Source organism: Sceloporus occidentalis, unplaced genomic scaffold (assembly GCF_023333645.1).
Source record: "Sceloporus occidentalis isolate IW3139 unplaced genomic scaffold, rSceOcc1.0.p SCAF_23, whole genome shotgun sequence".
NCBI classification, from domain to species: domain Eukaryota; kingdom Metazoa; phylum Chordata; class Lepidosauria; order Squamata; family Phrynosomatidae; genus Sceloporus; species Sceloporus occidentalis.
The window spans coordinates 7,889,555-7,904,568 of record NW_028317003.1 but is presented as its reverse complement, the minus strand read 5'-3'; positions in this window follow the sequence as shown (position 1 = coordinate 7,904,568).

The window sequence follows — 15,014 nt, the reverse complement described above, 5'->3', positions numbered from 1 at the left end:
AATGCCTCGAGGTCGAGGCATTACAGCAACGCCGTTTTGGTGCAGAAAGCGTAAATAGATCGCTTTCTGCACCCGTTTAATGACGTGCCGGTCCTGGCACGTCATTTGTCGTTATCGACTTGAATTTCCGTGACGTGCCCGGACCAGCAATTGTCATCAAGGGGTTAATTTAAATGCTTGTGGTCAAGCTGGGATATCCACAAATTGTGGCCTGATTGTGGCCCAGGAGGACAGGAGCTGTGCAACCATGGGTTACTAACATCAAGTTATTTTTAATAAGAGACATTTGTCAAGATACAATTTTCTATGACTTAACTTAATTTAGTAGACTTAATACAGAGAAAACCAAATCAAGCATAACAGATAAAGAATAAGAGAAAAATGGAGAACCTCTTTTGTGTGTAAAGAACATATCATGTATTTTTTCATGTTTAATGACAGATCAGTTAAGCATAACTGGAAGATATACATTTAATTTTCAATCAAGAAAGACCATAGAAAAATTCAATATAATTACCAGATAAATATTAGTAATTAAAAAGTATATACAATATTAACTATTTTTAGAACATTGATATTATTTAATTAGTAAAGACATATGGAGACGTTATAAAAAAAAAATGTTCTAATATTCCTTATCGCTGGAGCAAAAATATTTTAGTTATCTGGAAAAAGTAATTGAAAGACAATGACAAGTAAATATTAAAATATTTTAAAATAATTTTGATTGAAGTGCCATATTGTGAGACTCGGATTATTTCTATTTACGTTTTATAAATATATTACAGATTGGTTTTTACCTTGTGGTTATATATTTTGTTTGTACGGCAAACAAAGTTTTAGCTTGCCTTGCACAGTAATACAACTAGCATTTTGCCACAACCTACTTAAATTATGCATCTATACAGTTTGCACTGGATAATTACATAGCATCAATGTTGTTGTTTTTACAGAGACAATATCAGTGACATTAATGCATGCAGTACATGTAGTAACAAATGTTAAAGGTGTCTCTCTTTAGGAAGGCCAGCGGCTTATTTTTACCTGGACTCCTATGTTCCTCTTTCCTCCTCTAATGTCCTTCTTTTCTAGTTCAGAATGTTTGGTGAGTGTATGACAGTCTTAGATCTTACAATAATATGCATATAAAAAGCAGAATACATGTTTACATTTTAAATTATGGGAGTACAATACATTATTATTCTTATAAATGTTATATTATAAGCCACCATCAGTTCATAATAGTATGTAATACGTCGTGACAAAGCTGCATCTCTAACCTCAACCTCTACAAGGAGATCTTCCCTTTTTCCTCATTAAGGGCTATGTAGAAATAACAAGTTATGAAAAATCAATAAACATGAATTGTTTTCTTTTTTATGATGGGAATTGTGACGACATACACAATTTCTGTATCTTCTTGCTACCCAAGGTTTTTTTTTATCTTTTGACTGTCCACCAAGTGTTAGCTGCACAACATAATTAATGACAGCTCTGTTACTTGAGACAGATATAGCCATTTAACTTTTTACGAATGTAAAAGACTTGGCTGTATTGCTTACCAAGGAGCTGAACCAGTGGGACAGCCCTGCATTTTAACCAAAATGAGACTCAAGAAATTTAAAGCCTTCTCTCGACATTATTAATGGAAAGGCTTTAAATTGAGTGTCTCAGTTGGATTAAAATGCCGTGAAGTCCCAGTGATTCAGCTTCTTGATAAGCAAAATAGCCATGTAAAGCTATATATGACTCGCCAAACTTGGGGTACTTTGACAGGCTTTAGGCTAGGTTTCCACTTGGGGTTTTTTTTGCTAAAAACGGCCATAATAAAGCCAATTCAGCCACATGGAGTTTTATTAGTGAAAAAACGCTGCGGCCAGATGTTAGCTGTTCTTCAATAGGAAATCGCACAATGCCATATCCACTTGGCGTTTTTCTGTTTGGCGTTTTACTGCTTTTTTGGGCTCTGTGGAGTTTTTCAAAATCACAGCATGTTGACACTCTGGCGTTTTTTGCAAGGAAATCTTGGCTTTTTTCTCCAATAGAAGTCTATGGGAGAGAAAAAAAAAACGCCATTTAAAAGCCATGTGGGTTTTGCCTTGGCGTTTTTAATGGCATTTTTTTCCACAGTTACAATGCAGAGGATGGACCCAGTATCTGTGTGTCCTACGAGAAAAAGCCTGGAAACAAACAGTTTCACACAAAACAAAGTTCATATAGAATTTTACACCATTTGGAACAAACATGCCATTACAAACAAACATACCCGACGCATCAACTGGATCCTGCGTGCCAAAAGCAACAGCAAACAATTTGCACCATCATTTGGGGCCAATCTTCCTAGAGGAGCAGACATTCGGAATAAAGCATGACTTACAAACCACAGAAAAGAGACAAAAGGGTCCGCCGGGGCGTGTTTAAGTAGAACTCTACCAAGGAAATGACATCAGGAGGGGGCAGATACTTGCCATTTATCCTAATCCCTTTTGGCTGGGTGAAAATTCTAACGTGTAAAGGCTGGAAAAACTGCCTAAGGTCAAAAAAGCAATTTCCACAGAAAGGCTAAAACGCCAGAAAAAACTCCAGTAAAAACGCCAAAACGCAGGAAAATGCAGTGGCAGTTTTCTTGGCGTTTTTCCTGGCGTTTTTCATCAAGAAAATAACGCACGACAAAAACCCAAGTGGAAACCTAGCCTTAGAAAGGTGTTTTTGAATAGTATTGGCTGGGTGTGCCCTGAATTCTTGCTTTCTTTTGTGTATTTATTGTTTATTATAATTTTAGCAGCAACCCACGGTTGAATTTTTGTATATATTTTTTTATAGTGAATAAACTTCTTTAACTTTGAATAAAATAAAAGCTGCCAAACTGTCAAAATCCATTTAGGAAAAAAAGATCTATGACTGAAACGATATTGGGCATGTCATTACAAAAACTGGACAGGAGTTAGAGTGTTTTATTTCCAAGTGTCAAATAATCTGTTTTTGTGAAACTCTGTAATTATAGAATAGGAAAATTAGTTCAAGAACGTTTTGGGGAAAAAGTTCTGAGAAGATCTGCATGTGAACGAGTGACTTAACTGGCGATAGAAAATCACCTCAATAGATAAGTACCGGTTTTTTTTTGTTTTGTTTTTTTGTCTCTATTAATTGCATACAGTCTGAATCTACACACTATTTAAAGCATCTCTGAGCTCCTTTAAGTCTAGATAAATTTGCAGACCTAGTTGTGGGCAATCCATAATTTGATCTTGGACATATGAATATATGGTTAGGAAACAGAGTTTCAATTTGATTTTGGCTGTATGGACTGGAATTAGAGTTTAGTAATGAGAACTGCCCACCAATAAAGTAGAACAAAAATACACATGGATATTTAACATTGAGACTCTCTTACATGAATGGGCGGGTTTGAACATTCTTACCTATCTGGACTTGACATTAAAGGAGAAAGAAAAAGAAAAACAATAGAGCTCTGTATAAGACTGAAGTCCAGTCACGGTTGTACTAGTTTTTTGGATAAATTACAATCTAATCTTGATACATGGACTGATACTGGATCTGAAACTGGAAAAAAAAAAAGGGGGTCTGCCTAAAACTATCCGACGCATTAAGTATAATTGTGGAGTATTGCTATCCGTTCCATTAAATACAGGACATTGTTAAAAACAAATCCCTAGAAGATGTCTACCTTTGTATATTGCCGAGTCTATATAAGTTTGGAAATAGGTATATAACATTGGGACTAGATAAGCCTGGATACACGGCTGGAAATTAGATACGTTCTTTTTTTATTTTAAGAAGGAGAGACAATGGCAGCCAGAAAGGCTACACCGGAAATTAAGAAAGATAGAAAGAAAGATAAAGAAATCAGAGCAGAAAAGAGACTATCTTTCTTGTCCCCTCACACTGCAAAAAGTGGAATAGATTCCATCTCTCCAAAATTAGTTCAATATCAATATCATTATTGGTAAATGTTAAACCCCTGGTCCAGTTGGTGTTTGTGTTTCCACAGACCATTGCAATTGCATTTCGGAGCTTTATTGTTGTGTAATTATTTGTACATCCATGTGGCTGTTTTTTTTCCTATAGCAGAAAAATATTTTTATACTGACAGAACTGCACTTAATCATTTCTTGAGATCCAGAGAACTGCTGTTGCGGTACCATACACATGAATTTCCATCACCCTTGTATCAACCTGAAATTAAAGCATAAATCATTTGAGAGCCGGAGGGGTTTTGCTTTGCCATGTATAGTACTTCCTTGCAGATTTCCTTAAGAATTCCTTCCTTTCTTAAGATTTAATGAGTTACAATGTTTGTTTGCTTTTCGAATAATTGATTGGTTGGAATCCATGATCTATAACAAGTAAAGACTGCCTGGAGAACACATTGGCTAATGATAAGATTACTTTTTAATTCTTAATGGAGCCCTTCTCAAAATCAGTTCTTTAGAGTATAGACTCTATATGGATGAATCTATTCTATTTATTTATGTTATGAAACCATAGAAGTCTCAGAAAATAATTTCAAATCAAAGATCGCTTATGTCTAATTCTCAGTTCAATCCCTAGATTTCAAATGTGGAGTTGGAAATCCAAAAAAGCTTGGAGCACAATTCACATACATGAAAGGGAAAGATCTATTTTTAAGTGTAACAACTCATACTGTCAACAGCTATTAGCCAAAAGCCAAAGGGGAAGAAGAGAGAAAGCTCTTCCCTCTGTGCTTCATTCAACAAAGTGGATTCATAATGGATTCAAATTATTTATGGCTTATCAATTTCCATTGCAATATAGACAGGCATGTTAGGCACTAGACCGTGCATCTTTACAGATTCCTTTACCTAATATAACAGAAACAAAATAACACTGGAGTAGGTTTTCACTTCTTCCTTTTTTTACGTGCTATTCTTTAGAATTGAAGCATCAAAATCTGCTTTTTTTTTAACCTCAAGGTTTATGAGGACATACAAGTCCTGAAGCTTTTTCTCTTTTTTTGCATTCATTTAATAGAGAATGTGGGCATTTTTTCCACTATGAGAGACTGAGGGATTTATATCATTTTTTGACGACTAGAATAACAGTAGGAGGTTTTCAAAGTGCAATCATACGAAAAAGAATTGGCCGAGTTTTAAGCTGTGTTGATATCATCGACAAATAGCATTTATGGAGAACTTCACAGGGTCATTTCTATAGTTCAACAATCGCAAGGAACTTATATCACTAACAATATATCGTACTCCACTGATTATTCTAATACCAGTCCAATATATGATCATCTCTGTGCTGTAAGAAGGTCACCTCTTGTTTCCCTATCATTTTAAAATATTTTATTGCACAAGAGCCCCTGTACCAAGTGAAATGGTATAAACAAAAATGAATTATGTGTATTATTTATTACTATAGCTTTATTGATAAGACCACTTTTACAACCTTTAATGACAATTGATTTTTATAAATACCCCTCGTGTCTTCATTAACCCATTCTACTAATAATAATATTAAGTGCATTTTTACATTAATTTAAAAGGGCCCTTAATTTAAACCCCTTCCCTGACATTTTAAGGCACACATCTATTCATACCATTTCCAATGGAGTACATATACTTGCTGCTTCACAACCAGTGTGTTGCCATTAATCACAGATGGATTAATTTGATTTTTTGGTGGGCATATTTTTTTAACTTTTTCAGCAGGCATCTTTTTTATTAATTTATTTGTAGGAGTATGCATTTCCTTTGGCTGAAAATGAGAACTAATAGCTTCTCTAATCACCAATAAATAGACCCTGAAAAAATATGTAATCACCTCTTGTTTCACTGTCCATCTCCTTGGCACCCAAATTGTGCTCGCATGTACCTCATTTCCCCGTAGCTGGGTGGCTAGTAGCTGGATGGGGTCTATGGCCCGGCAAAAGAGTTTTAATCATTTTTAATCCCCTAATCCCAGTGGACAAGGGATGGGCCAAAAATGTCCTGAAATGCCTAGTAATGTATTTAATCCCCCATCCCATCAAGAATGGAATGGGAAGTGATAGGGTAGCATGACTTGGGGTCCATGCTTCTCATAGGGTAATTTTACACTATTTAAGCCCCTATTCCATTAGCAGTGGATGGGGAGAGGGTGGTATACATCCCCCAAATTGATTATCTTTGTCCAACTATGCATTAGGTGTTGGAAAAGCGGGCATGATCACTGGCTGCCCTTGATTAACAGGGCATTATTTGGATAATATGTGTATGATAGAGCATTTGAGAGTTTAAGGCAAGGGCATACTAGTTCTTATCAAACTTGCATGCCTGTTCCTGAAACTTGCAAAATGTAAAAAGTCACAGGCACTCAAATTCCCTAGAAATAAGATGCATTTTAATTGATTATTTTCCAATATGAAACCATGCACTGTTAAAGACTAGACAATAATTGTGTGTGGTTTCTATAGTTTAAAGCAATATTATAGCATGCAAAAATTATGCTTTACAAAACTTTTTTATGATAGTATCCTTTTATGATATACTATAACTTTATTAACCCCTTTGTGACATGGGGTTTTACTCCCCTAAGTGAGCTTTTTTTCCATTTTTGTGTTCGCCAACCTGTGTTTGCCAATGATTCCCCTTTTTCCATGTTTAGTGTACAAATTATACAAACCATATATTGTCCTTTCTCCTTCTACCACTTTTTCTATAGTCTGTCATTTCGTATGAATTAAGTGTAAAAACAAATAAAGCAAATCATTAAAAAAAGTTTACTGAGAATTTCTTCCACAAATTATATCATCCACTGAGAAAGATAATAATGACCATGGATATTTGTTTTATTGTAATAAGGGAGAAAAATGCTCACTTACATAATACACAATGTTTTTATTATTTTTCGAACTTTTAATTTCATGTATAAAATAGAAGGTGTTCACTAAAATGTATTAAATAAATAAATCTCAACAATAAAAACACTGTGCAAAATATAAAGCAGGCACTCCAATCTTATCTCAGCTCTTGTTGCACGATCAGTTCTCCTGCATAAACCATCAGAACCTCACAAGGAAAAAAGCAGAATAAAGTGCACAGTGCAGTATTGTCAGAAATATGCAAATATTAATAAAACATTCCACTAGTTTTCATTCTTGAATAAAGCAACAGCAAAGCATTTAAAGCATTTAAGCAATCACATAAAAAGTATATAAAAGTTTAAAAACAAGGGGTCACCTAGATCCCTGCTTCCAAGTTCTTCAACCTGTCTTTGTATAGAGCATACGGTTCTATAACTTTAAATAAAATGCCCTTAATGCTCTCCCACAACGCATTTCACCTCTTGCAGGTTTCATCTGGTGTACATGTTCTTCCCTGGTTAAAATAATGGCGATTTTACCATTCACTTCCTGCTTCCAGTCTAATTGATGTCATAATCTTGTGCTGCCTGGGTCCTAGGATGACCCCCCCCCCTACAACCATCCACATGCTCACACACAAATACTCACTTGCACCCTGCACACTAATGTTAACATACACTCCCTCTCACACACCCTTACATATTCATTCTCGCACACACATCCATGCTGACACATTTACCCATAAGCATTCATGCTCACACACACTTCCGATCTCACACACACAAAAAGCCCATATAGCTCATTATACATAAATATATAATATATAAAGGGGTATGGTCCCTTAAAGAGCCTTTTACTTGCACGTGCATGAAGCATATGTCATGTTACCTGATGGCTATGTGGTTGGGAGGATCTTCAATCAGCGGGTGCATGACCATCTTTTAGCCAGGTAAGTCATAATACTTACATTATTCTTTATTGACATGAGTAACTCCGCTTCATTAAAAGAAAATGTTGTACTATTCCACCAAAAAGTTGCAGAAAACCTGGCAACTACAGTCTTATACGAGAAATGTGTAAATTAAGGGGAATCAGGTTAAAATAAATATTAGTTAACACTGCCAGAACAATACCTCTGTTTCTACAGCTTACAAGACCATAAAAACCTAGAGTTTACTGGATGAAGCCTGTTAAACTAGCTTACTTACTTTCGTGAACTAGGTTACTAGCACTATAGACCATTGCGACAGTAGATGTGGGTTATCTAGATCTTGGTAACTAGCACAGTTCTTCTTAGAAGGTGTACAAAGAGTTCAGTTTTGTTTGTTTACTTAGTAGAGGGGCAAAGCTATGACTGAATGGCACAGGGTTGAAGTTAATGGAGAATTATCAAGGGAAAGTGTTTTTACTAGTTGGTATTGCAATGAGCTGTACTGACACAAATCCCTAATATTTTTATCTATTATATTACAAAAAGTAATTATTAAGTATGATGATACACAGCAAAGAAGGGTTTTACGTCTCATTAAAATTAAAACACAACATGAAGAAAATCTCTTGGTTTCTTCTCCTTGGAGTAAGGTTTTTGTTGTCATTCTACTAGATAGATGTTAGTTGTTTATCTTTAGCTATTGCATGCTTAGTTAAAGATGCAACACAATTTTTCACATCAATGTCTTTCTGTTTACTGGCAAGGTGATAGCCTGCCAAAATACTATAAAAAGTATAGTTCATGAATTCACATTGTGTTTCAACAGATTTCTCAGGGGGGAGAAACAAAGCAATGCAGTAAACGTGAAGGAGGCAGGATAGTGTAATAAAATGTATTCAGCACTAAGAATCAATTCTACTAGCTGTATTAAACTGCTTGACCCCAAATGGTTTCAGTTTTATTACCCAATCACAAATGAGCTAAATTATGTATTTTTAAATTGATACTGTTGAAAAAACATTTAATGCAAATATATGTGCATTCTTTGAAAAGGAAAATTGCTGAAATGTAGAGTGAATAAGGACAGATGAAAGGGGAGTAGGATCAAGGAAAGGAAGGAAATAAAGAAATAGATTTTTGGCTGCGTATTTGCCAATTGATACACCACATTATAAAAAATACCCGGGCTAGTGGGCTAAAACCTGGAGGATACCCAGATTTGCTGTTCTCTCTAATATGTTTTTCAAGGAAAGAATGTAAAGAATGTAAAAATTATTGATAAGAAATGCTTATAATTTTGGGACGTCAGCAATGTCCAATGTCTTTTGGAATTTATTGGCCCTATGAAAAAAATACCGGTAAAACAGAGACCTGTAGTGATCCCTCTCATTAACATGAACATTGCCATTTTTCCCATTTTCTCTTATATCAGGACAAGAATTTAGGATTCATTGGATGAGAACATACCTTTGCCAAGGACGGCAAAAATATTGAGAGGATGTACAGACTAAAATATAAAAATTCTTATTTAGTAAATTTATATAATTGAATGGTACAGTCCACAAAGTTGCAGTGGTTCTTCATTTTGAAGGGAGAATTCCACCACTGTTTTGCTTTTACTGTAAAAAAATTATAGTATTTTCTGTCTCAACAATGTCTGTGACAGCTGTACAGCCGTGTATAAGGCTTTTACTTGTTGTTTTTTTAGCAAATGTAATCTAAAGCAAAGATCAAGTGCAAAATACCACGACCAAGAGTAGAAAAACTTTTACAAGCAGTACAAACTGTATATGAAAGAAAGAGGCGAGAAAAATAATTTATGGGCAATGATTGCACACCAGGTCAGCAGGTTCTGATGAAATTCTGTCAAGCCCACTTTCTGATCTCCTTCACAATCCTGCTTCAGGGGGATCATGCTGATTGAAATTTAATATAGTTCTGTAGTTTGGTGTGTATAGTGCAGATTCAGCAGCAATGAATGTGTAGCAGCTTAGAAAGCAAGATTGAAAACTTTTCATTAGAAGAAATTGATGTGATGTACAAGCTACAGAAATATTTAGAAGCCTATAATGTCAGCTCTTTTAAAAAAAGGGAATTTCTGTGATAGGTCCTCAAACATTGCATTGTACTGCGTGACTTGGCTGTGACTTGAGTTGTTAAACTCTTTCAGAGCCAGAGAGGTAATCATAATATGTATTATATAAAAAGTAGTTTATTACTAAAACATCAAAATCGTTCGACCCCCGTTGAAGAGTAAGATACAATATAATTTATAAAATGTGTTGATGCAAGTAAACAAAAAGACTAACACAGTTTATCAGTGGCAAGTTAGCCCGTTCAATGTCAACACAAGTTTTGTATCATAAAATATTTGGTCCTGGACCAAAGCAAGAACATTCTTTATTTATAAGTTGGCTCTACCATATGGAGTCACTGACCCGAATCCATGACTCTTTCTCCCACCTCATCTAGATCCTGTGACCTGGGTGCTGTTCAGGGGCATCTATGCTACCCCACCCCCTGCTAAATGCAGCAATTAGGGTTGTCATTATCTTTTATTTATATAGCGCCAACAATTTACGCAGCGCTTAATACAATACATGTATTCCAGGGGTATGACAAGACGAGAATTGACAGACTAAGTCAAACTGATACATTAGGGGGAGAGAGCCCTGCTCGCAAGCCTACAATTAACCCCTTCGCGACCTTTGCCGGTTCAGGACCGTCATAACAAGAAGGTCACTAAATGACCTTTGACGGTCCTGAACCGTCAAAAAATTAAATAAGCTTAGAAAGTGATCAAGGATCACTTTCTTCGCTTAAACGGCCTTGCTGCAATGCCTCGATGTCGAGGCATTCAGCAAGGCCGAGATCGGCATCGGGGGCCATGTCTGGCCCCTCCCCGGGGCGTCAACAGCCGCCATACATTGTATGGCGGTGGATGCCCGTTTTAAAAGTGTTTAAGAGGCGATCAACGATCGCCTCCTAAACTTAAATGGTGTCGCTGGAATGCCTCGATCAGGAGGCATCCAGCGACACCAAACACTTACCTCTGGGTGGGCTGTGACCGCTCCGGAGAGCGGTCACAGCCGCCGCTGCCGGTGATCTTCGCCATCAAGCAAGATGGCGGCGGCCCGGGAAATAAAACAATAAAGACGAAAAAGTTCGCTAGAGGGTCTCCAGACCCTCTAGAGAACTGGCTCCACTTGCTGGTTGAATACAGGTACTGCATTCAACCATGCAAGTCAATGGAGCCCAGCTTTCTAATCACTATGTGATTAGTAAAATATTCAAAAAAAATTACAATAAATAAAAAATGGAAAAAAAAATTAAAAAAAAATGTGCTAACATTTAAAAATAATTATGCAGTGATGTCACTAGATGAACCATCCAGTACCAGCAAAATGTGTAAAAAAAAATATAAAAAAAGTATTAAAAAAATAAAATAAAATTAAAAAATAAAGTTTATTATTTTGAGCAAGTGCTAAAATTTCTCAAAAATCTCAACAAAGAGTTAAAATAAAAGCACTTCAAATACCCAAGGGGTGTCTAATATATAAAAAAAATGGCTGATGGGGTAAATTGGAGTGGCCTAGCTCAAAGATAGGGCATAGGTACAGACTGACCAAAATGGAGAAAAAAAGCGCACTTCCCAAATGTGGCATTTTAAATCTGAAACAACCCGACAAACCCATGCATGTCGGGTATCACTGCACTCAGGAGATGTTCCTGAACACACATTGGGGTGTTGTTTGACAGTGGCATATACCAGGACCTGTATATCTATAACTAAAATACAATTAAAAAAAATTACTATTACAAAGTTTGACAAAGTGTAGTTGTATAATTGGTGCATGGAAAGGGTTAAAATAACAGCATTTGGAATACCCTGGGGTGTCTAGTTTTCAAAAATATATGGTTTGAATGGGTTAAATTGAGTTAACCGGCTTCAAAGATATTCCAAAGAGGAGAGGGAGGCACAATGACCAAATGACCACCTGAATTACGCATGCCCCAAAAGTAGCCTTTTACCAGCCAAACAATCTGACAAACCCATGCATGTGGGGTATCGCTGTACTCAGGAGATGTTGCTGAACACATATTGGGGTGTTGTTTGACAGTGACATATACCAGCACCTGTATATCTATAACTAAAGTACAATTTGTGAGAAAAAAAAAATAAAAAAAATTACTATTACAAAGTTTGACAAAGTGTAGTTGTATAATTGGTCCATGGAAATGGTTAAAATAACAGCATTTGGAATACCCTGGGGTGTCTAGTTTTCAAAAATATATGGTTTGAATGGGTTAAATTGAGTTAACCGGCTTCAAAGATGTTCCAAAGAGGAGATGGAGGCAGACTGACCAGATTTGTTAAAAAAGATTTGGAAATCATAAAACGCTGCTTGTACTTATTGCCCTATAACTTACAAAAAACAGCAAAAAAACATAAAAACATTGGGTATTTCTAAACTCAGGACAAGTAGTAGAATCTATTTAGCTAGTTTTTTTACTTGCTTTTTTAGGTGAGTAAAAGATTTTTCAAATAAAAGTCATAAAATGTGTTTTTTTTTCAATTTTTCACCATGTTTTTTTTTTTTTTTATAGTAAATAAGATGATACGATCAAAATAATGGTATCTGAAGAAAGCCCATCTTGTCCTGAAAAAAACAATATATAACTTATGTGGGTACACTAAATGGGTGAGGGGAAAATTACAGCTGAACACAAGCACCACAAAAGTGTCAAAACAGCCTCGGTCCCACAGGGTACAAAACGAAAAATGAGCCCGGTCCTTAAGGGGTTAAATTGAGAAAACAAAAAAACTTTGGAAAGTCCCTGACCCAGTCCTGTGCATCTTCCCCTCTCCATGTCATTCATGTGGGGTAGAAGGGGGTAAGTTGTTCAGGTATATTCCTCCAAAAGTCTCTGCCCATTACTCCCCACAGGCTCTAATCTACTCCTTTCCTTGATATCACACACACTCAAACAACCTTCTGTCACAGAAAAATCATAGTCATAAAATTGCTTGAAATAATGTAACTTGTATGAAAAAAAATGTTAATGAGTGGTGGATATAGTGTTTTTGATTTGTATGTACAAATACGTATAATCTGTATATTTATGTTCAATATGTTCAACACTTGAAATACCTTATTTATCTCTCTATTGCTCACCTTTCCTCATATTAACACGGACTATTTTATGGGTTATTTTACAAAGATGCTGTCAATGTACGCAACAGCATACACTAATGTCAATCATTAGTTTTACTTCTATATAGATAGATGAATGCACAATTTAGATATGGAATCAGTTTCCGTTGGGCTGTGATGATGATATGAGTTATAAACGTTTACATAGATCTGATTGCAGTGTGTCATTTTAGATAGGTCATTGAATTCAGCCCAACATCACACTAGTACGGTTTCCACCCCAACTCTGATATTGAACCACTAACAGTACAAATTTCCAGGGCTTCCTCCGAAAATCAGGTTCTGTACAGTCACGATAAAGTTAAAAGGCTGATCTGTTGATTTTAAATACAATAACAGGCATAGCCACTGGTAAACAGTCCTAGAGTTAAACTTTCCTCCAGACATTTCCAATATGGTCCATTGAGTATGTATGTAGGGACAACATATTGTTGCAGCACGACAATTAGTATTTCTATCTGTGCCCATGAGCCACACCAAACCTGAATATACCCCCATCAGTAGAGTATCAAAATCACAAGATTCTGTATTTTAGCATTTGTGCTTATATTTTCTCTATGGTCTTTGGTGACAGCAAATACCTGAATAATCATGTTATATAATTTTCTCGCAACAATAAATCTCTTAAAAAAAAATCTTGCAATGCATTTTTTCACTGCTGTATGGTTTTTCTTATAGTTATTGCAGAGGCGTACAAAGGGTAGCAGAAACCATTTTCCTGATAAAATTTACACATCAGTGTATGGATGATCAGTGTAACTTGCAAAATTAAATAAAGGCATTTTCAGCAGGATACTGTAGATACAAATTAAATTGTATAAATGTATTATTGCTTATTACTGCATACATATTCTATTGAAAGTTTTAGTGAATTACTGTAATCACAAGAAACCACTTACCATGCAAACCATACCAGGTCAGTCTAAGCATTCTACTGTTACATGTTAAAAACCTTATCAAATAGTATTTCTTCAAATGTCTAACAGGGCAGGTTTTCAGGAATCTTTGAAAGAGCATGGTGGCAATTGCACCTGTTTACCCAAAGACAAGGTTGGTAACATGAAGCCTACAAAGCAAGTCCAGACAAATGTCCTAGAGCCTCAACACTACATGAGCACTCATTGATGGCTAGCCCTAGACATGATAACTTTAAACTATAGCTATGATTTTAAAGCTTTAACACTGGTTAAGAGCATACTTTAATGATATATTTATATTACTTTATTATTTAGCTGAGCTGGGCTGTAAGCTTTTCTATATCCACATCTTAGAGCAGATGAAGCCCCAACCAATGAAAGAATAAAGAATGGAGACAAAATGGCATTGTCCTTACTATATCAGACGAAAGTACAAAAGTTACCGTATTTGCTCAATTATAAGACGACCCTGATTATAAGATGACCCCCCCAACATCTAAATATTTATGAAAAATAGAAAAAGCCTGAATATAAGACGACCCTATAGGAAAAATGTTTTACCAGTAAATGTTAATTCATGTAAACTATGTGAACATTTTTTTTTTTATAAAAGCTATGATTGAGAAAAATATTTTGTTTTTATTTCCTTTTTTTTCAACCTGCCCCCCCCCCCCAGTTATGGACAACATGCCTTTTGATCTCCCTATGTGCCACTCTGCTTCCAGAATTGCCTTATACCCCTATGCCCTATATGCATTTAGGGGGTTAAAAGGCATATTATGGGGCAGAGTGGCATATAGGGAGGTATAGGGCATTTCAGGAGGCAGAGTGGCGTATAGAGGGTTAAAAGGCATTTCACAGATCACTCTGCCTCCAGAAATGCCTTATGCCCCACATTTAACACTCCCTCCCATTCCCTCCTCCAAAGTTACCGGAGCTTCTGAGTCCCTGGTGCGTAGTCCGGGCAGCGTGTAGACCTCTACACGATTCGCATAGACAACTTCCGTTGCAGCCGGGAGGACGTGCGGTTAGCAGCGGGGGTTGTCTGAGTCCATCGCGCAGACCTTCCCCGGCTGTAAGAGATCTCTGACAGCCGGGGAAGGTCTGTGCGATGGACGCAG